This window comes from Amia ocellicauda, unplaced genomic scaffold (assembly GCF_036373705.1).
Source record: "Amia ocellicauda isolate fAmiCal2 unplaced genomic scaffold, fAmiCal2.hap1 HAP1_SCAFFOLD_32, whole genome shotgun sequence".
Taxonomy (NCBI): domain Eukaryota; kingdom Metazoa; phylum Chordata; class Actinopteri; order Amiiformes; family Amiidae; genus Amia; species Amia ocellicauda.
Window position 1 is genome coordinate 740514 of NW_027102887.1, and position 21590 is coordinate 762103.

A 21590-nucleotide genomic window follows, 5' to 3' on the forward strand; every position below is an offset into this window, starting at 1 on the left:
CCGGGTTTGCGTCGGGAGTGGTGGGGGCAGCGGGTGTGTTTTGAGGGAGTGGCGTTTCAGGGGGTTGTGTATTAGTGTCAGGTCTGGTGATAGTGGGTGTGTCAGGAGTGGTGGGGAGTGTGGGTGGATCAGTGGGTGCGTCAGGGGTTGGAGGTGTTGTGGGGTCAGTGCAGTGCAGTCTCTGTGCTCCAGTGATGTGTAGCTCCTCTCTTAGCTCCTCCAGCTGGCTCTGCAGGCTCCTTAGCTGGCTGTGCTGGGGTGTCCTGGTCAGCTCCTCCCTCGCTCTGCGCAGCTCCGTCCTCAGGGTTTGGCTCTGCTCCTCCAGGTCTCTCACTGCTGCTCTCAGCTCATGGATCTCAGCCTTGTGCTGCATCTTTAGTCTGTGCATCTCATCCCGGAGCTGATCGCACAAGGAGGTCTGGGCCAGGGTGCTCAAGGTCTGCTCCCTGAACTCCGCAAACTCCAGCTCCAGCACTGATAGGCATTCCTTTAGTGTTTTAATGTTGCTGGAGAGTTTTGGGGAGACAGGGGGGCAGTCTGTGGGAGATGGGGCACTGTCTGGCTCCGTGTGGCTGGGGGCAGACTGCAGGGTGGCCGGCTCTGGCTCTTGTTTCTCTACCTCAGTCTGCTGCTTTGAGGTGTGGAAGCCGAGAGCTAATTGGTCCAGGCTGCTCTCGCTGCCCTGCACCATGATGGTCCCGTTGTGGTATACATTAAAAGTGAGCATCACACTGTCTGTGTCTTTCTCTACCAGCACTGAGATCTGCCTGCCTCTGCTAATGCCCCTCTTGTTGTTATTGGGGTATGTCTGGCACAGGGTTTTGTGAAAGGCGGTGTAGAACAGTAGATTGTTCTTGACCCTGTTTTCTCCTTTACCGGTGTAGTCTAGGATGAGGGTCTCAGGAGATGCTCTCATCACAGCTTGTTTGTAGTCCTTCTTAGCCTGTGCAGAGCGAATGTCTTCAGGGTATCAGATTTCAAAAGGCAGCTCTGCAGTCAGACTGCTGTTCGATAGATTTCTATCAGTCTCAGTGGCAGTTGGGCTCTCTCCTACTGTCACTCTATTCAAATCGGAGCTCTGCATTTTCATTGGCTGAGTCAACTACTGAGAATGCTTATTTATTTTATTAATACATATTTTTTTGTTTAATTATTTGTCTCTTACCTCCAATTCTTGTCTTCAGCTTTTCTTTTCTGACTTTTCTTCCTGAACTGTCTCTCTGCTTTCTTCTTTTTGTGTTTCTCTTAAAATTATTATTTTTTGAATACTTTTTCTTCTGAATTTCTATTCCATGTCTTCTGTGTATGTTTATAGTGCTATATATTCATTTGTAAATCACAAATTAAATCCGCTTATGTATAAAAACAAATGTTTTTTAGGAGCTCATATTCGTCTCTCTCTCTCTCTCTCTCTCAATTCATTTCATTTGTATTGTCAAAGCAATTGGACATACATAAACATACATACATATACACTCACCTAAAGGATTATTAGGAACACCTGTTCAATTTCTCATTAATGCAATTATCTAATCAACCAATCACATGGCAGTTGCTTCAATGCATTTAGGGGTGTGGTCCTGGTCAAGACAATCTCCTGAACTCCAAACTGAATGTCTGAATGGGAATGAAAGGTGATTTAAGCAATTTTGAGCGTGGCATGGTTGTTGGTGCCAGACGGGCCGGTCTGAGTATTTCACAATCTGCTCAGTTACTGGGATTTTCACGCACAACCATTTCTAGGGTTTACAAAGAATGGTGTGAAAAGGGAAAAACATCCAGTATGCGGCAGTCCTGTGGGCGAAAATGCCTTGTTGATGCTAGAGGTCAGAGGAGAATGGGCCGACTGATTCAAGCTGATAGAAGAGCAACTTTGACTGAAATAACCACTCGCTACAACCGAGGTATGCAGCAAAGCATTTGTGAAGCCACAACACGTACAACCTTGAGGCGGATGGGCTACAACAGCAGAAGACCCCACCGGGTACCACTCATCTCCACTACAAATAGGAAAAAGAGGTGAGACATTCAGATGGTAGAGTCAGAATTTGGCGTAAACAGAATGAGAACATGGATCCATCATGTCTTGTTACCACTGTGCAGGCTGGTGGTGGTGGTGTAATGGTGTGGGGGATGTCTTCTTGGCACACTTTAGGCCCCTTAGTGCCAATTGGGCATCGTTTAAATGCTACGGCCTACCTGAGCATTGTTTCTGACCATGTCCATCCCTTTTTGACCACCATGTACCCATCCTCTGATGGCTACTTCCAGCAGGATAATGCACCATGTCACAAAGGTCGAATCATTTCAAATTGGTTTCTTGAACATGACAATGAGTTCACTGTACTAAACTGGCCCCCACAGTCACCAGATCTCAACCCAATAGAGCATCTTTGGGATGTGGTGGAACGGGAGCTTCGTGCCCTGGATGTGCATCCCACAAATCTCCATCAACTGCAAGATGCTATCCTATCAATATGGGCCAACATTTCTAAAGAATGCTTTCAGCACCTTGTTGAATCAATGCCATGTAGAATTAAAGCAGTTCTGAAGGCGAAAGAGGGTCAAACACAGTATTAGTATGGTGTTCCTAATAATCCTTTAGGTGAGTTCATCGTAGCTCTTAATACTCTCTTTCTGTCTGGAGGAGATATAATTGAAGTATTGTACACGTACCCGGCTACTTTCAACACCCATTGCTGCACTGATATTTTTCCCTCCATTTTTCTTTTTTCTTTTTTTTTTTGCTGGAAGTTCCGTCAATACCCGCCAACCTTTAAGAGACATCATGCAGCCAGGCCTCTCGGCTTGCGGACACAAAGTCCTGAACGCGCCCGATCTCGTCAGATCTCGGAAACTAAACGGGGCAGGGCCTGGTCAGTACTTCGATGGGAGATCTCCTGGAAATACCAGGTGCTGCCAGCTTTTTACGTCTCCTGGGGAACTTCATCGTAGCTCTTAATACTCTCTTTCTGTCTGGAGAAGACATAATTGAAGAATTGTACACGTACCCGGCTACTTTCAACACCCTTTCCTGCACTGATATTTTTCCCTCCATTTTTCTATTTTTTTTTTTTTTTTTTTTGCTGGAAATTCCGTCAATACCCGCCAGCCTTTAAGAGACATCATGCAGCCAGGCATCTCGGCTTGCGGCCACACCATCCTGAACGCGCCCGATCTCGTCAGATCTCGGAAGCTAAACGGGGCAGGACCTGGTCAGTACATGAATGTGAGACCTCCTGGAAATACCTGGTGCTGCAAGCTTTTACGTCTCCTGGGTAACTTTATCGTAGCTCTTAATACTCTCTATCTGTCTGGAGGAGATATAATTGAAGTATTGTACACGTACCCAGCTACTGTCAACACCCTTTGCTGCACTGATATTTTTCCATCCATTTTTTTTTTTTTTTTTTTTTTTGCTGGAAGTTCCGTCAATACCCGCCAACCTTTAAGAGACATCATGCAGCCAGGCCTCTTGGCTTGCGGCCACACCGTCCTGAATGCGCTCGATCTCGTCAGATCTCGGAAGCTAAACGGGGCAGGGCCTGGTCAGTACTTGGATGGGAGACCTCCTAGAAATACCAGGTGCTGCAAGCCTTTTACGTCTCCTGGGTAACTTCATCGTAGCTCTTAATACTCTCTTTCTGTCTCCAGGAGATATAATTGAAGAATTGTACACGTACCCGGCTACTTTCAACACCCTTTCCTGCACTGATATTTTTCCCTCCATTTTTCTATTTTTTTTTTTTTTTTTTTTTTGCTGGAAATTCCGCCAATACCCGCCAGCCTTTAAGAGACATCATGCAGCCAGGCCTCTTGGCTTGCGGCCACACCGTCCTGAACGCGCCCGATCTCGTCAGATCTCGGAAGCTAAACGGGGCAGGGCCTGGTCAGTACTTGGATGGGAGACCTCCTAGAAATACCAGGTGCTGCAAGCTTTTTACGTCTCCTGGGTAACATCATCGTAGCTCTTAATACTCTCTTTCTGTCTCCAGGAGATGTAATTGAAGAATTGTACACGTACCCGGCTACTTTCAACACCCTTTGCTGCACTGGTATATTTCCCTCTATTTTTCTTTTTTTTTTTTTGGTGGCAGTTCCGTCAATACCCGCCAGCCTTTAAGAGACATCATGCAGCCAGGCATCTCGGCTTGCGGCCACACCATCCTGAACGCGCCCGATCTCGTCAGATCTCGGAAGCTAAACGGGGCAGGACCTGGTCAGTACATGAAAGTGAGACCTCCTGGAAATACCTAGTGCTGCAAGCTTTTACGTCTCCTGGGTAACTTTATCGTAGCTCTCAATACTCTCTCTCTGTCTGGAGGAGATATAATTGAAGTATTGTACACGTATCCAGCTACTGTCAACACCCTTTGCTGCACTGATATTTTTCCATCCATTTTTCTTTTTTCTTTTTTTCTTTTTTTTTTTTGCTGGAAGTTCCGTCAATACCGCCAACCTTTAAGAGACATCATGCAGCCAGGCCTTTCGGCTTGTGGCCACACCGTCCTGAATGCGCCCGATCTCGTCAGATCTCGGAAGCTAAACGGGGCAGGGCCTTGTCAGTACTTGGATGGGAGACCTCCTGGAAATACCAGGTGCTGCAAGCTTTTTACGTCTCCTGGGTAACTTCATCGTAGCTCTTAATACTCTCTTTCTGTCTCCAGGAGATATAATTGAAGAATTGTACACGTACCCGGCTACTTTCAACACCCTTTGCTGCACTGGTATATTTCCCTCTATTTTTCTTTTTTTTTTTGCTGGAAGTTCCGTCAATACCCGCCAACCTTTAAGAGACATCATGCAGCCAGGCCTCTTGGCTTGCGGCCACACCGTCCTGAATGCGCCCGATCTCGTCAGATCTCGGAAGCTAAACGGGGCAGGGCCTGGTCAGTACTTGGATGGGAGACCTCCTAGAAATACCAGGTGCTGCAAGCTTTTTACGTCTCCTGGGTAACTTAATCGTAGCTCTTAATACTCTCTTTCTGTCTCCAGGAGATATAATTGAAGAATTGTACACGTACCCGGCTACTTTCAACACCCTTTGCTGCACTGGTATATTTCCCTCTATTTTTCTTTTTTTTTTTTGGTGGCAGTTCCGTCAATACCCGCCAGCCTTTAAGAGACATCATGCAGCCAGGCATCTCGGCATGCGGCCACACCATCCTGAACGCGCCCGATCTCGTCAGATCTCGGAAGCTAAACGGGGCAGGACCTGGTCAGTACATGAAAGTGAGACCTCCTGGAAATACCTAGTGCTGCAAGCTTTTACGTCTCCTGGGTAACTTTATCGTAGCTCTCAATACTCTCTCTCTGTCTGGAGGAGATATAATTGAAGTATTGTACACGTACCCAGCTACTGTCAACACCCTTTGCTGCACTGATATTTTTCCATCCATTTTTCTTTTTTTTTTTTCTTTTTTTTTTTTTTGCTGGAAGTTCTGTCAATACCCGCCAACCTTTAAGAGACATCATGCAGCCAGGCCTTTCGGCTTGTGGCCACACCGTCCTGAATGCGCCCGATCTCGTCAGATCTCGGAAGCTAAACGGGGCAGGGCCTGGTCAGTACTTGGATGGGAGACCTCCTAGAAATACCAGGTGCTGCAAGCTTTTACGTCTCCTGGGTAACTTTATCGTAGCTCTCAATACTCTCTCTCTGTCTGGAGGAGATATAATTGAAGTATTGTACACGTATCCAGCTACTGTCAACACCCTTTGCTGCACTGATATTTTTCCATCCATTTTTCTTTTTTCTTTTTTTCTTTTTTTTTTTTGCTGGAAGTTCCGTCAATACCCGCCAACCTTTAAGAGACATCATGCAGCCAGGCCTTTCGGCTTGTGGCCACACCGTCCTGAATGTGCCCGATCTCGTAAGATCTCGGAAGCTAAACGGGGCAGGACCTGGTCAGTACTTGGATGGGAGACCTCCTGGAAATACCTGGTGCTGCAAGATTTTACGTCTCCTGGGTAACTTTATCGTAGCTCTTAGTTCTTTCTTTCTGTCTGGAGGAGATATAATTGAAGAATTGTACACGTACCCAGCTACTGTCAACACCCTTTGCTGCACTGATATTTTTCCATCCATTTTTCTTTTTTTTTTTTTTTTTTTTTTTTTTGCTGGAAGTTCTGTCAATACCCGCCAACCTTTAAGAGACATCATGCAGCCAGGCCTTTCGGCTTGTGGCCACACAGTCCTGAATGCGCCCGATCTCGTCAGATCTCGGAAGCTAAACGGGGCAGGGCCTGGTCAGTACTTGGATGGGAGACCTCCTAGAAATACCAGGTGCTGCAAGCTTTTTACGTCTCCTGGGTAACTTCATCGTAGCTCTTAATACTCTCTTTCTGTCTCCAGGAGATATAATTGAAGAATTGTACACGTACCCGGCTACTTTCAACACCCTTTCCTGCACTGATATTTTTCCCTCCAGTTTTCTATTTTTTTTTTTTTTTTTTTTGCTGGAAATTCCGTCAATACCCGCCAGCCTTTAAGAGACATCATGCAGCCAGGCATCTCGGCTTGCGGCCACACCATCCTGAACTCGCCCGATCTCGTCAGATCTTGGAAGCTAAACGGGGACAGGACCTGGTCAGTACATGAATGTGAGACCTCCTGGAAATACCTGGTGCTGCAAGCTTTTACGTCTCCTGGGTAACTTTATCGTAGCTCTTAATACTCTCTATCTGTCTGGAGGAGATATATTTGAAGAATTGTACACGAACCCGGCTACTTTCAACACCCTTTCCTGCACTGATATTTTTCCATCCATTTTTCTTTTTTTTTTTTTTTTTTGCTGGAAATTCCGTCAATACACGCCAGCCTTTAAGAGACATCATGCAGCCAGACATCTCGGCTTGCGGCCACACCGTCCTGAACGCGCCCGATCTCGTCAGATCTCGGAAGCTAAACGGGGCAGGACCTGGTCAGTACTTGAATGTGAGACCTCCTGGAAATACCTGGTGCTGCAAGCTTTTACGTCTCCTGGGTAACTTTATCGTAGCTCTTAATACTCTCTATCTGTCTGGAGGAGATATAATTGAAGAATTGTACACGTACCCGGCTACCTTCAACACGCTTTGCTGCACTGATATTTTTCCCTCCATTTTTCTTTTTTCTTTTGTTTCTTGCTGGAAGTTCCATCAATACCCTCCAGCCTTTAAGAGACATCATGCAGCCAGGCCTCTTGGCTTGAGGCCACACCGTCCTGAAGATGCAAGATCTCGTCAGATCTCGGAAGAAAAACTGGGCAGGGCCTGGTCAGTAATTGGATGGTTGACCTCCTGGAAATACCAGGTGCTGAAAGCTTTTTACATCTCCTGGGTAACTTCAGCGTAGCTCTTAATACTCTCATTCAGTCTGGAGGAGATATAATTGAAGAATTGTAAATGTACCCGGCTACTTTCAACACCCTGTCCTGCACTGATATTTTTCCCTCCATTTTTCTATTTATTTATTTTTTATTTTTTGCTGGAAGTTCCGTCAATACCCGCCAGCCTTTAAGAGACATCATGCAGCCAGGCCTCTTGGCTTGCGGCCACACCGTCCTGAACACGCCCGATCTCATCAGATCTCGGAAGCTAAGCGGGGCAGGGACTGGTCAGTATTTGGATGGGAGACCTCCTGGAAATACCTGGTGCTGCAAGCTTTTTACGTCTCCTGGGAAACTTCATCGTAGCTCTTAATACTCTCTATCTGTCTGGAGGAGATATAATTGAAGTATTGTACACGTACCCAGCTACTGTCAACACTATTTGCTGCACTGATATTTTTCCATCCATTTTTCTTTTTTCTTTTTTTAATTTTTTTTTTTGCTTGAAGTTCCGTCAATACCCGCCAACCTTTAAGAGACATCATGCAGCCAGGCCTTTCGGCTTGTGGCCACTCCGTCCTGAACGCGCCCGATCTCATCAGATCTCGGAAGCTAAACGGGGCAGGGCCTGGTCAGTACTTTGATGGGAGACCTCCTGGAAATACCAGGTCCTGCAAGCTTTTTACGTCTCCTGGGTAACTTCATCGTAGCTCTTAATACTCTCTTTCTGTCTCCAGGAGATATAATTGAAGAATTGTACACGTACCCGGCTACTTTCAACACCCTTTGCTGCACTGGTATATTTCCCTCTATTTTTCTTTTTTTTTTTTGGTGGCAGTTCCGTCAATACCCGCCAGCCTTTAAGAGACATCATGCAGCCAGGCATCTCGGCATGCGGCCACACCATCCTGAACGCGCCCGATCTCGTCAGATCTCGGAAGCTAAACGGGGCAGGACCTGGTCAGTACATGAAAGTGAGACCTCCTGGAAATACCTAGTGCTGCAAGCTTTTACGTCTCCTGGGTAACTTTATCGTAGCTCTCAATACTCTCTCTCTGTCTGGAGGAGATATAATTGAAGTATTGTACACGTACCCAGCTACTGTCGACACTCTTTGCTGCACTGATATTTTTCCATCCATTTTTCTTTTTTTTTTTTCTTTTTTTTTTTTTGCTGGAAGTTCTGTCAATACCCGCCAACCTTTAAGAGACATCATGCAGCCAGGCCTTTCGGCTTGTGGCCACACCGTCCTGAATGCGCCCGATCTCGTCAGATCTCGGAAGCTAAACGGGGCAGGACCTGGTCAGTACTTGGATGGGAGACCTCCTAGAAATACCAGGTGCTGCAAGCTTTTACGTCTCCTGGGTAACTTTATCGTAGCTCTCAATACTCTCTCTCTGTCTGGAGGAGATATAATTGAAGTATTGTACACGTATCCAGCTACTGTCAACACCCTTTGCTGCACTGATATTTTTCCATCCATTTTTCTTTTTTCTTTTTTTCTTTTTTTTTTTTGCTGGAAGTTCCGTCAATACCCGCCAACCTTTAAGAGACATCATGCAGCCAGGCCTTTCGGCTTGTGGCCAGACCGTCCTGAATGCGCCCGATCTCGTAAGATCTCGGAAGCTAAACGGGGCAGGGCCTGGTCAGTAATTGGATGGTTGACCTCCTGGAAATACCAGGTGCTGAAAGCTTTTTACATCTCCTGGGTAACTTCAGCGTAGCTCTTAATACTCTCATTCAGTCTGGAGGAGATATAATTGAAGAATTGTACATGTACCCGGCTACTTTCAACACCCTGTCCTGCACTGATATTTTTCCCTCCATTTTCCATTTTTTTTTTTTTTTTTTTTTTGCTGGAAGTTCCATCAATACCCGCCTGCCTTTAAGAGACATCATGCAGCCAGGCCTCTTGGCTTGCGGCCACACCGTCCTGAACGCGCCCGATCTCGTCAGATCTCGGAAGCTAACGGGTCAGGGCCTGGTCAGTACTTGGATGGGTGACCTCCTGGAAATACCAGGTGCTGCAAGCTTTTTACGTCTCCTGGGTAACTTCATCATAGCTCTTAATACTCTCTATCTGTCTGGAGGAGATATAATTGAAGTATTGTACACGTACCCAGCTACTGTCAACACTATTTGCTGCACTGATATTTTTCCATCCATTTTTCTTTTTTCTTTTTTTAATTTTTTTTTTTGCTTGAAGTTCCGTCAATACCCGCCAACCTTTAAGAGACATCATGCAGCCAGGCCTTTCGGCTTGTGGCCACTCCGTCCTGAACGCGCCCGATCTCATCAGATCTCGGAAGCTAAACGGGGCAGGGCCTGGTCAGTACTTTGATGGGAGACCTCCTGGAAATACCAGGTCCTGCAAGCTTTTTACGTCTCCTGGGTAACTTCATCGTAGCTCTTAATACTCTCTTTCTGTCTCCAGGAGATATAATTGAAGAATTGTACACGTACCCGGCTACTTTCAACAGCCTTTGCTGCACTGATATTTTTCCCTCCATTTTCCATTTTTTTTTTTTTTTTTTTTGCTGGAAGTTCGTCAATACCCGCCAGCCTTTAAGAGACATCATACAGCCAGGCCTCTTGGCTTGCGGCCACACCGTCCTGAACGCGCCCGATCTCATCAGATCTCGGAAGCTAACGGGGCAGGGCCTGGTCAGTACTTGGATGGGTGACCTCCTGGAAATACCAGGTGCTGCAAGCTTTTTACGTCTCCTGGGTAACTTCATCGTAGCTCTTAATACTCTCTTTCTGTCTCCAGGAGATATAATTGAAGAATTGTACACGTACCCGGCTACTTTCAACACCCTTTGCTGCACTGGTATATTTCCATCCATTTTTCTTTTTTTTTTTTTTTTTTTGCTGGAAGTTCCGTCAATACCCGCCAACCTTTAAGAGACATCATGCAGCCAAGCCTTTCGGCTTGTGGCCACACTGTCCTGAATGCGCCCGATCTCGTTAGATCTCGGAAGCTAAACGGGGCAGGGCCTGGTCAGTACTTGGATGGGAGACCTCCTGGAAATACCAGGTGCTGCAAGCTTTTTACGTCTCCTGGGTAACTTCATCGTAGCTCTTAATACTCTCTTTCTGTCTCCAGGAGATATAATTGAAGAATTGTACACGTACCCGGCTACTTTCAACACCCTTTGCTGCACTGGTATATTTCCCTCTATTTTTCTTTTTTTTTTTGCTGGCAGTTCCGTCAATACCCGCCAGCCTTTAAGAGACATCATGCAGCCAGGCATCTCGGCTTGCGGCCACACCATCCTGAACGCGCCCGATCTCGTCAGATCTCGGAAGCTAAACGCGGCAGGACCTGGTCAGTACATGAAAGTGAGACCTCCTGGAAATACCTAGTGCTGCAAGCTTTTACGTCTCCTGGGTAACTTTATCGTAGCTCTTAATACTCTCTCTCTGTCTGGAGGAGATATAATTGAAGTATTGTACACGTATCCAGCTACTGTCAACACCCTTTGCTGCACTGATATTTTTCCATCCATTTTTCTTTTTTCTTTTTCTCTTTTTTTTTTTTGCTGGAAGTTCCGTCAATACCCGCCAACCTTTAAGAGACATCATGCAGCCAGGCCTTTCGGCTTGTGGCCACACCGTCCTGAATGCGCCCGATCTCGTCAGATCTCGGAAGCTAAACGGGGCAGGGCCTGGTCAGTACTTGGATGGGAGACCTCCTAGAAATACCAGGTGCTGCAAGCTTTTTACGTCTCCTGGGTAACTTCATCATAGCTCTTAATACTCTCTTTCAGTCTGTAGGAGATATTATTGAAGAATTGTACACGTACCCGGCTACTTTCAAAACCTTTTGCTGCACTGATATTTTTCCCTCCATTTTTCTTTTTTCTTTTTTTTTTTGCTGGAAGTTCCGTCAATACCCGCCAGCCTTAAAGAGACATCATGCAGCTGGGCCTCTCGGCTTTCGGCCACACCGTCCTGAATGCGCATAATATCGTCAGATCTCGGAAGCTAAACGGGGCAGGACCTGGTCAGTACTTGAATGTGAGACCTCCTGGAAATACCAGGTGCTGCAAGCTTTTACGTCTCCTGGGTAACTTTATCGTAGCTCTTAATACTCTCTTTCAGTCTGCAGGAGATATAATTGAAGAATTGTACACGTACCCGGCTACTTTCAACACCCTTTCCTGCACTGATATTTTTCCTTCCATTTTTCTATTTTTTTTTTTTTTTCTTTTTGCTGGAAGTTCCGTCAATACCCGCCAACCTTTAAGAGACATCATGCAGCCAGGCCTTTCGGCTTGTGGCCACACCGTCCTGAATGCGCCCGATCTCGTAAGATCTCGGAAGCTAAACGGGGCAGGGCCTGGTCAGTACTTGGATGGGAGACCTCCTAGAAATACCAGGTGCTGCAAGCTTTTTACGTCTCCTGGGTAACTTCATCGTAGCTCTTAGTTCTCTCTTTCTGTCTGGATGAGATATAATTGAAGAATTGTACACGTACCCAGCTACTGTCAACACCCTTTGCTGCACTGATATTTTTCCATCCATTTTTCTTTTTTTTTTTTTTTTTTTTGCTGGAAGTTCCGTCAATACCCGCCAACCTTTAAGAGACATCATGCAGCCAGGCCTCTCGGCTTGCGGCCACATCGTCCTGAACGTGCCCGATCTCGTAAGATCTCGGAAGCTAAACGGGGCAGGACCTGGTCAGTACTTGGATGGGAGACCTCCTGGAAATACCTGGTGCTGCAAGATTTTACGTCTCCTGGGTAACTTTATCGTAGCTCTTAGTTCTCTCTTTCTGTCTGGAGGAGATATAATTGAAGAATTGTACACGTACCCAGCTACTGTCAACACCCTTTGCTGCACTGATATTTTTCCATCCATTTTTCTTTTTTTTTTTTTTTTTTTTTGCTGGAAGTTCCGTCAATACCCGCCAACCTTTAAGAGACATCATGCAGCCGGGCCTCTCGGCTTTCGGCCACACCGTCCTGAACGCGCATGATATCGTCAGATCTCGGAAGCTAAACGGGGCACGACCTGGTCAGTACTTGGATGGGAGACTTCCTAGAAATACCAGGTGCTGCAAGCTTTTTACATCTCCTGGGTAACTTCATCGTAGCTCTTAATACTCTCTTTCTGTCTCCAGGAGATATAATTGAAGAATTGTACACGTACCCGGCTACTTTCAACACCCTTTCCTGCACTGATATTTTTCCCGCCATTTTTCAATTTTTTTTTTTTTTTCTGGAAATTCCGTCAATACCCGCCAGCCTTTAAGAGACATCATGCAGCCAGGCATCTTGGCTTGCGGCCACACCATCCTGAACGCGCCCGATCTCGTCAGATCTCAGAAGCTAAACGGGGCAGGACCTGGTCAGTACATGAATGTGAGACCTCCTGGAAATACCTGGTGCTGCAAGCTTTTACGTCTCCTGGGTAACTTTATCGTAGCTCTTAATACTCTCTATCTGTCTGGAGGAGATATAATTGAAGTATTGTACACGTACCCAGCTACTGTCAACACCAATTGCTGCACTGATATTTTTCCATCCATTTTTCTTTTTTTTTTTTTTTTTGCAGGAAGTTCCGTCAATACCCGCCAACCTTTAAGAGACATCATGCAGCCAGGCCTCTCGGCTTGTGGCCACACCGTCCTGAACGCGCCCGATCTCGTCAGATCTCGGAAGCTAAACGGGGCAGGACCTGGTCAGTACTTGAATGTGAGACCTCCTGGAAATACCTGGTGCTGCAAGCTTTTACGTCTCCTGGGTAACTTTATCGTAGCTCTTAATACTCTCTATCTGTCTGGAGGAGATATAATTGAAGAATTGTACACGTACCCGGCTACCTTCAACACGCTTTGCTGCACTGATATTTTTCCCTCCATTTTTCTTTTTTCTTTTGTTTCTTGCTGGAAGTTCCATCAATACCCTCCAGCCTTTAAGAGACATCATGCAGCCAGGCCTCTTGGCTTGAGGCCACACCGTCCTGAAGACGCAAGATCTCGTCAGATCTCAGAAGCTAAGCGGGGCAGGGCCTGGTCAGTACTTGGATGGGAGACCTCCTGGAAATACCTGGTGCTGCAAGCTTTTTACGTCTCCTGGGAAACTTCATCGTAGCTCTTAATACTCTCTATCTGTCTGGAGGAGATATAATTGAAGTATTGTACACGTACCCGGCTACTTTCAACAGCCTTTGCTGCACTGATATTTTTCCCTCCATTTTCCATTTTTTTTTTTTTTTTTTTTTGCTGGAAGTTCCATCAATACCCGCCAGCCTTTAAGAGACATCATGCAGCCAGGCCTCTTGGCTTGCGGCCACACCGTCCTGAACGCGCCCGATCTCGTCAGATCTCGGAAGCTAAACGGGCAGGACCTGGTCAGTACTTGAATGTGAGACCTCCTGGAAATACCAGGTGCTGCAAGCTTTTACGTCTCCTGGGTAACTTTATCGTAGCTCTTAATACTCTCTTTCAGTCTGCAGGAGATATAATTGAAGAATTGTACACGTACCCGGCTACTTTCAACACCCTTTCCTGCACTGATATTTTTCCCTCCATTTTTGTATTTTTTTTTTTTTTTTTTTTTGCTGGAAGTTCCGTCAATACCCGCCAACCTTTAAGAGACATCATGCAGCCAGGCCTTTCGGCTTGTGGCCACTCCGTCCTGAATGCGCCCGATCTCGTCAGATCTCGGAAGCTAAACGGGGCAGGGCCTGGTCAGTACTTGGATGAGAGACCTCCTAGAAATACCAGGTGCTGCAAGCTTTTTACGTCTCCTGGGTAACTTCATCGTAGCTCTTAATACTCTCTATCTGTCTGGAGGAGATATAATTGAAGTATTGTACACGTACCCAGCTACTGTCAACACTATTTGCTGCACTGATATTTTTCCATCCATTTTTCTTTTTTTTTTTTTTTTTTCCTGGCAGTTCCGTCAATACCCGCCAACCTTTAAGAGACATCATGCAGCCAGGCATCTCAGCTTGGGGCCACACCATCCTGAACGCGCCCGATCTCGTCAGATCTCGGAAGCTAAACGGGGCAGGACCTGGTCAGTACATGAAAGTGAGACCTCCTGGAAATACCTAGTGCTGCAAGCTTTTACGTCTCCTGGGTAACTTTATCGTAGCTCTTAATACTCTCTCTCTGTCTGGAGGAGATATAATTGAAGTATTGTACACGTATCCAGCTACTGTCAACACCCTTTGCTGCACTGATATTTTTCCATTTATTTTTCTTTTTTCTTTTTTTAATTTTTTTTTTTGCTGGAAGTTCCGTCAATACCCGCCAACCTTTAAGAGACATCATGCAGCCAGGCCTTTCGGCTTGTGGCCACTCCGTCCTGAACGCGCCCGATCTCATCAGATCTCGGAAGCTAAACGGGGCAGGGTCTGGTCAGTACTTTGATGGGAGACCTCCTGGAAATACCAGGTCCTGCAAGCTTTTTACGTCTCCTGGGTAACTTCATCGTAGCTCTTAATACTCTCTTTCTGTCTCCAGGAGATATAATTGAAGAATTGTACACGTACCCGGCTACTTTCAACACCCTTTCCTGCACTGATATTTTTCCCTCCATTTTTCTATTTTTTTTTTTTTTTTCTATTGCTGGAAGTTCCGTCAATACCCGCCAACCTTTAAGAGACATCATGCAGCCAGGCCTTTCGGCTTGTGGCCACACCGTCCTGAATGCGCACGATCTCGTCAGATCTCGGAAGCTGAACGGGGCAGGGTCTGGTCAGTACTTGGATGGGAGACCTCCTAGAAATACCAGTGCTGCAAGCTTTTTACGTCTCCTGGGTAACTTCATCGTAGCTCTTAATACTCTCTTTCTGTCTCCAGGAGATATAATTGAAGAATTGTACACGTACCCGGCTACTTTCAACACCCTTTGCTGCACTGGTATATTTCCCTGTATTTTTCTTTTTTTTTTTGCTGGCAGTTCCGTCAATACCCGCCAGCCTTTAAGAGACATCATGTAGCCAGGCATCTCGGCTTGCGGCCACACCATCCTGAACGCGCCCGATCTCGTCAGATCTCGGAAGCTAAACGGGGCAGGACCTGGTCAGTACATGAATGTGAGACCTCCTGGAAATACCTAGTGCTGCAAGCTTTTACGTCTCCTGGGTAACTTTATCGTAGCTCTTAATACTCTCTCTCTGTCTGGAGGAGATATAATTGAAGTATTGTACACGTATCCAGCTACTGTCAACACCCTTTGCTGCACTGATATTTTTCCATCCATTTTTCTTTTTTCTTTTTTTATTTTTATTTTTTGCTGGAAGTTCCGTCAATACCCGCCAACCTTTAAGAGACATCATGCAGCCAGGCCTTTCGGCTTGTGGCCACACCGTCCTGAACGCGCCCGATCTCGTCAGATCTCGGAAGCTAAACGGGGCAGGGCCTGGTCAGTACTTGGATGGGAGACCTCCTAGAAATACCAGGTGCTGCAAGCTTTTTACGTCTCCTGGGTAACTTCATCGTAGCTCTTAATACTCTCTTTCTGTCTCCAGGAGATATAATTGAAGAATTGTACACGTACCCGGCTACTTTCAACACCCTTTGCTGCACTGGTATATTTCCCTCTATTTTTCTTTTTTTTTTTTGCTGGAAGTTCCGTCAATACCCGCCAGCCTTTAAGAGACATCATGCAGCCAGGCATCTCGGCTTGCGGCCACACCATCCTGAACGCGCCCGATCTCGTCAGATCTCGGAAGCTAAATGGGGCAGGACCTGGTCAGTACATGAATGTGAGACCTCCTGGAAATACCTAGTGCTGCAAGCTTTTACGTCTCCTGGGTAACTTTATCGTAGCTCTTAATACTCTCTCTCTGTCTGGAGGAGATATAATTGAAGTATTGTACACGTACCCGGCTACTTTCAACACCCTTTGCTGCACTGGTATATTTCCCTCTATTTTTCTTTTTTTTTTTTGCTGGAAGTTCCGTCAATACCCGCCAGCCTTTAAGAGACATCATGCAGCCAGGCATCTCGGCTTGCGGCCACACCATCCTGAACGCGCCCGATCTCGTCAGATCTCGGAAGCTAAATGGGGCAGGACCTGGTCAGTACATGAATGTGAGACCTCCTGGAAATACCTAGTGCTGCAAGCTTTTACGTCTCCTGGGTAACTTTATCGTAGCTCTTAATACTCTCTCTCTGTCTGGAGGAGATTTAATTGAAGAATTGTACACGTACCCAGCTACTGTCAACACCCTTTGCTGCACTGATATTTTTCCATCCATTTTTCTTTTTTTTTTTTTTTTCTTTTTGCTGGAAGTTCCGTCAATACCCGCCAACCTTTAAGAGACATCATTCAGCCAGGCCTCTTGGCTTGTGGCCACACCGTCCTGAATGCGCCCAATCTCGTCAGATCTCGGAAGCTAAACGGGGCAGGGCCTGGTCAGTACTTGGATGGGAGAACTCCTAGAAATACCAGGTGCTGCAAGCCTTTTACGTCTCCTGGGTAACTTCATCGTAGCTCTTAATACTCTCTTTCTGTCTCCAGGAGATATAATTGAAGAATTGTACACGTACCCGGCTACTTTCAACACCCTTTGCTGCACTGGTATATTTCCCTCTATTTTTCTTTTTTTTTTTTGCTGGCAGTTCCGTCAATACCCGCCAGCCTTTAAGAGACATCATGCAGCCAGGCCTCTTGGCTTGTAGTCACACCGTCCTGAATGCGCCCGATCATATCAGATTTCGGAAGCTAAACGGGGCAGGGCCTGGTCAGTACATGGATGTGTGACCTCCTGGAAATACCAGGTGCTGCAAGCTTTTTACGTCTCCTGGGTAACTTCATCGTAGCTCTTAATACTCTCTTTCTGTCTCCAGGAGATATAATTGAAGAATTGTACACGTACCCGGCTACTTTCAACACCCTTTGCTGCACTGATATTTTTCCCTCCATTTTTCTATTTTTTTTTTTTTTTTTCTTTGCTGGAAGTTCCGTCAATACCCGCCAGCCTTTAAGAGACATCATGCAGCCAGGCATCTCAGCTTGCGGCCACACCATCCTGAACGCGCCCGATCTCGTCAGATCTCGGAAGCTAAATGGGGCAGGACCTGGTCAGTACATGAATGTGAGACCTCCTGGAAATACCTAGTGCTGCAAGCTTTTACGTCTCCTGGGTAACTTTATCGTAGCTCTTAATACTCTCTCTCTGTCTGGAGGAGATATAATTGAAGTATTGTACACGTATCCAGCTACTGTCAACACCCTTTGCTGCACTGATATTTTTCCATCCATTTTTCTTTTTTATTTTTTTATTTTTATTTTTTGCTGGAAGTTCCGTCAATACCCGCCAACCTTTAAGAGACATCATGCAGCCAGGCCTTTCAGCTTGTGGCCACACCGTCCTGAATGCGCACGATCTCGTCAGATCTCGGAAGCTAAACGGGGCAGGACCTGGTCAGTACTTGGATGGGAGACCTCCTGGAAATACCAGGTGCTGCAAGCTTTTTACGTCTCCTGGGTAACTTCATCGTAGCTCTTAATTCTCTCTTTCTGTCTGGAGGAGATATAATTGAAGAATTGTACACGTACCCGGCTACTTTCAACACCCTTTGCTGCACTGATATTTTTCCCTCCATTTTTCTATTTTTTTTTTTTTTTTTTTTGCTGGAAGTTCCGTCAATACCCGCCAGCCTTTAAGAGACATCATGCAGCCAGGCATCTCGGCTTGCGGCCACACCATCCTGAACGCGCCCGATCTCGTCAGATCTCGGAAGCTAAACGGGGCAGGACCTGGTCAGTACATGAATGTGAGACCTCCTGGAAATACCTAGTGCTGCAAGCTTTTACGTCTCCTGGGTAACTTTATCGTAGCTCTTAATACTCTCTCTCTGTCTGGAGGAGATATAATTGAAGTATTGTACACGTATCCAGCTACTGTCAACACCCTTTGCTGCACTGATATTTTTCCATCCATTTTTCTTTTTTCTTTTTTTATTTTTATTTTTTGCTGGAAGTTCCGTCAATACCCGCCAACCTTTAAGAGACATCATGCAGCCAGGCCTTTCGGCTTGTGGCCACACCGTCTTGAATGCGCCCGATCTCGTCAGATCTCGGAAGCTAAACGGGGCAGGACCTGGTCAGTACTTGGATGGTAGACCTCCTAGAAATACCAGGTGCTGCAAGCTTTTTACGTCTCCTGGGTAACTTCATCGTAGCTCTTAATACTCTCTTTCTGTCTCCAGGAGATATAATTGAAGAATTGTACACGTACCCGGCTACTTTCAACACCCTTTCCTGCACTGATATTTTTCCCTCCATTTTTCTATTTTTTTTTTTTTTTTTTTTGCTGGAAGTTCCGTCAATACCCGCCAACCTTTAAGAGACATCATGCAGCCAGGCCTTTCGGCTTGCGGCCACACCATCCTGAACGCGCCCGATCTCGTCAGATCTCGGAAGCTAAACGGGGCAGGACCTGGTCAGTACATGAATGTGAGACCTCCTGGAAGTACCTGGTGCTGCTAGCTTTTACGTCTCCTGGGTAACTTTATCGTAGCTCTTAATACTCTCTATCTGTCTGGAGGAGATATAATTGAAGTATTGTACACGTACCCAGCTACTGTCAACACCCTTTGCTGCACTGATATTTTTCCATCCATTTTTCTTTTTTTTTTTTTTTTTTTTTTTTTTTTTTGCTGGAAGTTCCGTCAATACCCGCCAACCTTTAAGAGACATCATGCAGCCAGGCCTTTCGGCTTGTGGCCACACCGTCCTGAATGCGCCCGATCTCGTCAGATCTCGGAAGCTAAACGGGGCAGGGCCTGGTCAGTACTTGGATGGGAGACCTCCTAGAAATACCAGGTGCTGCAAGCTGTTTACGTCTCCTGGGTAACTTCATCGTAGCTCTTAATACTCTCTTTCTGTCTGCAGGAGATATAATTGAAGAATTGTACACGTACTAGGCTACTTTCAACACCCTTTGCTGCACTGATATTTTTCCCTCCATTTTTCTTTTTATTTTATTTTTTTGCTGGAAGTTCCGTCAATATCCGCCAGCCTTTAAGAGACATCATGCAGCCAGGCCTCTTGGCTTGTAGTCACACCGTCCTGAATGCGCCCGATCATATCAGATTTCGGAAGCTAAACGGGGCAGGGCCTGGTCAGTACATGGATGTGTGACCTCCTGGAAATACCAGGTGCTGCAAGCTTTTTACGTCTCCTGGGTAACTGCATCGTAGCTCTTAATTCTCTTTTTCTGTCTGGAGGAGATATAATTGAAGAATTGTACACGTACCCGGCTACTTTCAACACCCTTTGCTGCACTGATATTTTTCCCTCTATTTTTCTTTTTTTTTTTTGCTGGAAATTCCGTCAATACCCGCCATCCTTTAAGAGACATCATGCAGCCAGGCATCTCGGCTTGCGGCCACACCATACTGAACGCGCCCGATCTCGTCAGATCTCGGAAGCTAAACGGGGCAGGACCTGGTTAGTACATGAATGTGAGACCGCCTGGAAATACCTAGTGCTGCAAGCTTTTACGTCTCCTGGGTAACTTTATCGTAGCTCTTAATACTCTCTATCTGTCTGGAGGAGATATAATTGAAGAATTGTACATGTACCCGGCTACTTTCAACACCCTTTGCTGCACTGATATTTTTCCCTCCCTTTTTCTATTTTTTTTTTTTTTTTTTGCTGGAAGTTCCGTCAATACCCGCCAGCCTTTAAGAGACATCATGCAGCCAGGCGTCTCGGCTTGTGGCCACACCGTCCTGAACGCGCCCGATCTCGTCAGATCTCAGAAACTAAACGGGGCAGGACCTGGTCAGTACTTGGATGGGAGACCTCCTGGAAGTACCAGGTGCTGCAAGCTTTTTACGTCTCTTGGGTAACTTCATCGTAGCTCTTAATACTCTCTTTCTGTCTGGAGGAGATATAATTGAAGTATTGTACACGTACCCGGCTACTTTCAACACCCTTTCCTGCACTGATATTTTTCCCTCCATTTTCCTTTTTTTTTTGTTTTTTTTTGCTGGAAGTTCCGTCAATACCCGCCAGCCTTTAAGAGACATCATGCAGCCAGGCCTCTTGGCTTGTGGCCACACCGTCCTGAATTCGCCCAATCTCGTCAGATTTCGGAAGTTAAACGGGGCAGGGCCTGGTCAGTACTTGGATGGGAGACCTCCTAGAAATACCAGGTGCTGCAAGCTTTTTACGTCTCCTGGGGAACTTCATCGTAGCTCTTTATACTCTCTTTCTGTCTGGAGAAGATATAATTGAAGAATTGTACACGTACCCGGCTACTTTCAACACCCTTTGCTGCACTGGTATTTTTCCCTCTATTTTTCTTTTTTTTTTTTGCTGCCAGTTCCGTCAATACCCGCCAGCCTTTAAGAGACATCATGCAGCCAGGCCTCTCGGCTTGCGGCCACACCATCCTGAACGCGCCCGATCTCGTCAGATCTCGGAAGCTAAACGGGGCAGGACCTGGTCAGTACATGAATGTGAGACCTCCTGGAAATACCTCGTGCTGCAAGCTTTTACGTCTCCTGGGTAACTTTATCGTAGCTCTTAATACTCTCTATCTGTCTGGAGGAGATATAATTGAAGTATTGTACACGTACCCAGCTACTGTCAACACCCTTTGCTGCACTGATATTTTTCCATCCATTTTTTTTTTTTTTTTTTTTGCTTGAAGTTCTGTCAATACCCGCCAACCTTTAAGAGACATCATGCAGCCAGGCCTTTCGGCTTGTGGCCACACCGTCCTGAATGCGCCAGATCTCGGAAGCTAAACGGAGCAGGGCCTGGTCAGTACTTGGATGGGAGACCTCCTAGAAATACCAGGTGCTGCAAGCTTTTTACGTCTCCTGGGTAACTTCATCTTAGCTCTTAATACTCTCTTTCTGTCTCCAGGAGATATAATTGAAGAATTGTACACGTACTAGGCTACTTTCAACACCCTTTGCTGCACTGGTATATTTCCCTCTATTTTTTTTTTTTTTTTTGCTGGCAGTTCCGTCAATACCCGCCAGCCTTTAAGAGACATCATGCAACCAGGCCTCTCGGCTTGCGGCCACACCGTCCTGAACGCGCCCGATCTCGTAAGATCTCGGAAGCTAAACGGGGCAGGACCTGGTCAGTACTTAGATGGGAGACCTCCTGGAAATACCTGGTGCTGCAAGCTTTTTACGTCTCCTGTGAAACTAAATCGTAGCTCTTAATACTCTCTATCTGTCTGGAGGAGATATAATTGAAGTATTGTACACGTACCCGGCTACTTTCAACACCCTTTCCTGCACTGATATTTTTCCCTCCATTTTCCTTTTTTTTTGGTTTTTTTTTGCTG

The 21590-nt window shown here is 46.1% G+C and overlaps 16 non-coding genes and 37 pseudogenes across 16 annotated transcripts; all 53 read left to right on the forward strand.

The window, feature by feature from the left end:
* The first annotated feature begins 2806 nt into the window (after positions 1-2806).
* LOC136730505 (uncharacterized) lies at positions 2807-2925 on the forward strand (annotated as a pseudogene).
* A 220-nt stretch (positions 2926-3145) lies between these two features.
* On the forward strand, positions 3146-3264 carry LOC136730835 (uncharacterized; annotated as a pseudogene).
* Positions 3265-3478: 214 nt separating this feature from the next.
* Positions 3479-3597, forward strand: LOC136730450 (5S ribosomal RNA). The gene has a single exon (XR_010809318.1). It is a non-coding gene; the product is annotated as a 5S ribosomal RNA (ribosomal RNA).
* A 222-nt stretch (positions 3598-3819) lies between these two features.
* On the forward strand, positions 3820-3938 carry LOC136730722 (5S ribosomal RNA). The gene has a single exon (XR_010809447.1). It is a non-coding gene; the product is annotated as a 5S ribosomal RNA (ribosomal RNA).
* Positions 3939-4149: 211 nt separating this feature from the next.
* On the forward strand, positions 4150-4268 carry LOC136731032 (uncharacterized; annotated as a pseudogene).
* A 223-nt stretch (positions 4269-4491) lies between these two features.
* Positions 4492-4610, forward strand: LOC136730606 (5S ribosomal RNA). The gene has a single exon (XR_010809399.1). It is a non-coding gene; the product is annotated as a 5S ribosomal RNA (ribosomal RNA).
* Positions 4611-4819: 209 nt separating this feature from the next.
* On the forward strand, positions 4820-4938 carry LOC136730640 (5S ribosomal RNA). Its single transcript, XR_010809433.1, has one exon. It is a non-coding gene; the product is annotated as a 5S ribosomal RNA (ribosomal RNA).
* Positions 4939-5148: 210 nt separating this feature from the next.
* LOC136730469 (uncharacterized) lies at positions 5149-5267 on the forward strand (annotated as a pseudogene).
* Positions 5268-5491: 224 nt separating this feature from the next.
* LOC136730898 (5S ribosomal RNA) lies at positions 5492-5610 on the forward strand. Its single transcript, XR_010809465.1, has one exon. It is a non-coding gene; the product is annotated as a 5S ribosomal RNA (ribosomal RNA).
* A 224-nt stretch (positions 5611-5834) lies between these two features.
* Positions 5835-5953, forward strand: LOC136730769 (uncharacterized; annotated as a pseudogene).
* Positions 5954-6176: 223 nt separating this feature from the next.
* LOC136730683 (uncharacterized) lies at positions 6177-6295 on the forward strand (annotated as a pseudogene).
* A 220-nt stretch (positions 6296-6515) lies between these two features.
* LOC136730484 (uncharacterized) lies at positions 6516-6635 on the forward strand (annotated as a pseudogene).
* A 215-nt stretch (positions 6636-6850) lies between these two features.
* LOC136730721 (uncharacterized) lies at positions 6851-6969 on the forward strand (annotated as a pseudogene).
* A 555-nt stretch (positions 6970-7524) lies between these two features.
* Positions 7525-7643, forward strand: LOC136730595 (5S ribosomal RNA). Its single transcript, XR_010809389.1, has one exon. It is a non-coding gene; the product is annotated as a 5S ribosomal RNA (ribosomal RNA).
* A 225-nt stretch (positions 7644-7868) lies between these two features.
* On the forward strand, positions 7869-7987 carry LOC136730665 (uncharacterized; annotated as a pseudogene).
* Positions 7988-8197: 210 nt separating this feature from the next.
* Positions 8198-8316, forward strand: LOC136730470 (uncharacterized; annotated as a pseudogene).
* A 223-nt stretch (positions 8317-8539) lies between these two features.
* LOC136730591 (5S ribosomal RNA) lies at positions 8540-8658 on the forward strand. The gene has a single exon (XR_010809385.1). It is a non-coding gene; the product is annotated as a 5S ribosomal RNA (ribosomal RNA).
* A 224-nt stretch (positions 8659-8882) lies between these two features.
* LOC136730846 (uncharacterized) lies at positions 8883-9001 on the forward strand (annotated as a pseudogene).
* Positions 9002-9222: 221 nt separating this feature from the next.
* Positions 9223-9340, forward strand: LOC136730600 (5S ribosomal RNA). The gene has a single exon (XR_010809394.1). It is a non-coding gene; the product is annotated as a 5S ribosomal RNA (ribosomal RNA).
* A 225-nt stretch (positions 9341-9565) lies between these two features.
* LOC136730666 (uncharacterized) lies at positions 9566-9684 on the forward strand (annotated as a pseudogene).
* A 218-nt stretch (positions 9685-9902) lies between these two features.
* Positions 9903-10020, forward strand: LOC136730534 (5S ribosomal RNA). The gene has a single exon (XR_010809328.1). It is a non-coding gene; the product is annotated as a 5S ribosomal RNA (ribosomal RNA).
* Positions 10021-10237: 217 nt separating this feature from the next.
* LOC136730574 (5S ribosomal RNA) lies at positions 10238-10356 on the forward strand. The gene has a single exon (XR_010809368.1). It is a non-coding gene; the product is annotated as a 5S ribosomal RNA (ribosomal RNA).
* Positions 10357-10565: 209 nt separating this feature from the next.
* LOC136730482 (uncharacterized) lies at positions 10566-10684 on the forward strand (annotated as a pseudogene).
* Positions 10685-10908: 224 nt separating this feature from the next.
* On the forward strand, positions 10909-11027 carry LOC136730910 (5S ribosomal RNA). The gene has a single exon (XR_010809466.1). It is a non-coding gene; the product is annotated as a 5S ribosomal RNA (ribosomal RNA).
* Positions 11028-11582: 555 nt separating this feature from the next.
* Positions 11583-11701, forward strand: LOC136730590 (5S ribosomal RNA). Its single transcript, XR_010809384.1, has one exon. It is a non-coding gene; the product is annotated as a 5S ribosomal RNA (ribosomal RNA).
* Positions 11702-11919: 218 nt separating this feature from the next.
* On the forward strand, positions 11920-12038 carry LOC136730812 (uncharacterized; annotated as a pseudogene).
* A 551-nt stretch (positions 12039-12589) lies between these two features.
* On the forward strand, positions 12590-12708 carry LOC136730949 (uncharacterized; annotated as a pseudogene).
* Positions 12709-12922: 214 nt separating this feature from the next.
* On the forward strand, positions 12923-13041 carry LOC136730775 (uncharacterized; annotated as a pseudogene).
* A 215-nt stretch (positions 13042-13256) lies between these two features.
* LOC136730861 (uncharacterized) lies at positions 13257-13375 on the forward strand (annotated as a pseudogene).
* A 220-nt stretch (positions 13376-13595) lies between these two features.
* Positions 13596-13713, forward strand: LOC136730921 (uncharacterized; annotated as a pseudogene).
* Positions 13714-13933: 220 nt separating this feature from the next.
* Positions 13934-14052, forward strand: LOC136730768 (uncharacterized; annotated as a pseudogene).
* A 216-nt stretch (positions 14053-14268) lies between these two features.
* Positions 14269-14387, forward strand: LOC136730472 (uncharacterized; annotated as a pseudogene).
* Positions 14388-14611: 224 nt separating this feature from the next.
* On the forward strand, positions 14612-14730 carry LOC136730790 (uncharacterized; annotated as a pseudogene).
* Positions 14731-14951: 221 nt separating this feature from the next.
* Positions 14952-15069, forward strand: LOC136730454 (uncharacterized; annotated as a pseudogene).
* Positions 15070-15278: 209 nt separating this feature from the next.
* LOC136730955 (uncharacterized) lies at positions 15279-15397 on the forward strand (annotated as a pseudogene).
* Positions 15398-15621: 224 nt separating this feature from the next.
* LOC136730485 (5S ribosomal RNA) lies at positions 15622-15740 on the forward strand. The gene has a single exon (XR_010809321.1). It is a non-coding gene; the product is annotated as a 5S ribosomal RNA (ribosomal RNA).
* A 210-nt stretch (positions 15741-15950) lies between these two features.
* LOC136731019 (uncharacterized) lies at positions 15951-16069 on the forward strand (annotated as a pseudogene).
* Positions 16070-16278: 209 nt separating this feature from the next.
* LOC136731020 (uncharacterized) lies at positions 16279-16397 on the forward strand (annotated as a pseudogene).
* A 219-nt stretch (positions 16398-16616) lies between these two features.
* Positions 16617-16735, forward strand: LOC136730858 (uncharacterized; annotated as a pseudogene).
* A 210-nt stretch (positions 16736-16945) lies between these two features.
* LOC136730974 (uncharacterized) lies at positions 16946-17064 on the forward strand (annotated as a pseudogene).
* A 221-nt stretch (positions 17065-17285) lies between these two features.
* On the forward strand, positions 17286-17404 carry LOC136731021 (uncharacterized; annotated as a pseudogene).
* Positions 17405-17628: 224 nt separating this feature from the next.
* Positions 17629-17747, forward strand: LOC136730636 (5S ribosomal RNA). Its single transcript, XR_010809429.1, has one exon. It is a non-coding gene; the product is annotated as a 5S ribosomal RNA (ribosomal RNA).
* A 220-nt stretch (positions 17748-17967) lies between these two features.
* On the forward strand, positions 17968-18086 carry LOC136730957 (uncharacterized; annotated as a pseudogene).
* Positions 18087-18310: 224 nt separating this feature from the next.
* LOC136730737 (uncharacterized) lies at positions 18311-18429 on the forward strand (annotated as a pseudogene).
* A 220-nt stretch (positions 18430-18649) lies between these two features.
* On the forward strand, positions 18650-18768 carry LOC136730950 (uncharacterized; annotated as a pseudogene).
* A 227-nt stretch (positions 18769-18995) lies between these two features.
* Positions 18996-19114, forward strand: LOC136730922 (5S ribosomal RNA). The gene has a single exon (XR_010809467.1). It is a non-coding gene; the product is annotated as a 5S ribosomal RNA (ribosomal RNA).
* A 216-nt stretch (positions 19115-19330) lies between these two features.
* Positions 19331-19449, forward strand: LOC136730975 (uncharacterized; annotated as a pseudogene).
* A 210-nt stretch (positions 19450-19659) lies between these two features.
* Positions 19660-19778, forward strand: LOC136731017 (uncharacterized; annotated as a pseudogene).
* A 217-nt stretch (positions 19779-19995) lies between these two features.
* LOC136730854 (uncharacterized) lies at positions 19996-20114 on the forward strand (annotated as a pseudogene).
* A 218-nt stretch (positions 20115-20332) lies between these two features.
* LOC136730852 (uncharacterized) lies at positions 20333-20451 on the forward strand (annotated as a pseudogene).
* A 210-nt stretch (positions 20452-20661) lies between these two features.
* LOC136730982 (uncharacterized) lies at positions 20662-20780 on the forward strand (annotated as a pseudogene).
* Positions 20781-20991: 211 nt separating this feature from the next.
* On the forward strand, positions 20992-21100 carry LOC136730511 (uncharacterized; annotated as a pseudogene).
* A 209-nt stretch (positions 21101-21309) lies between these two features.
* LOC136730581 (5S ribosomal RNA) lies at positions 21310-21428 on the forward strand. Its single transcript, XR_010809375.1, has one exon. It is a non-coding gene; the product is annotated as a 5S ribosomal RNA (ribosomal RNA).
* The last annotated feature ends 162 nt before the right edge of the window (positions 21429-21590 follow it).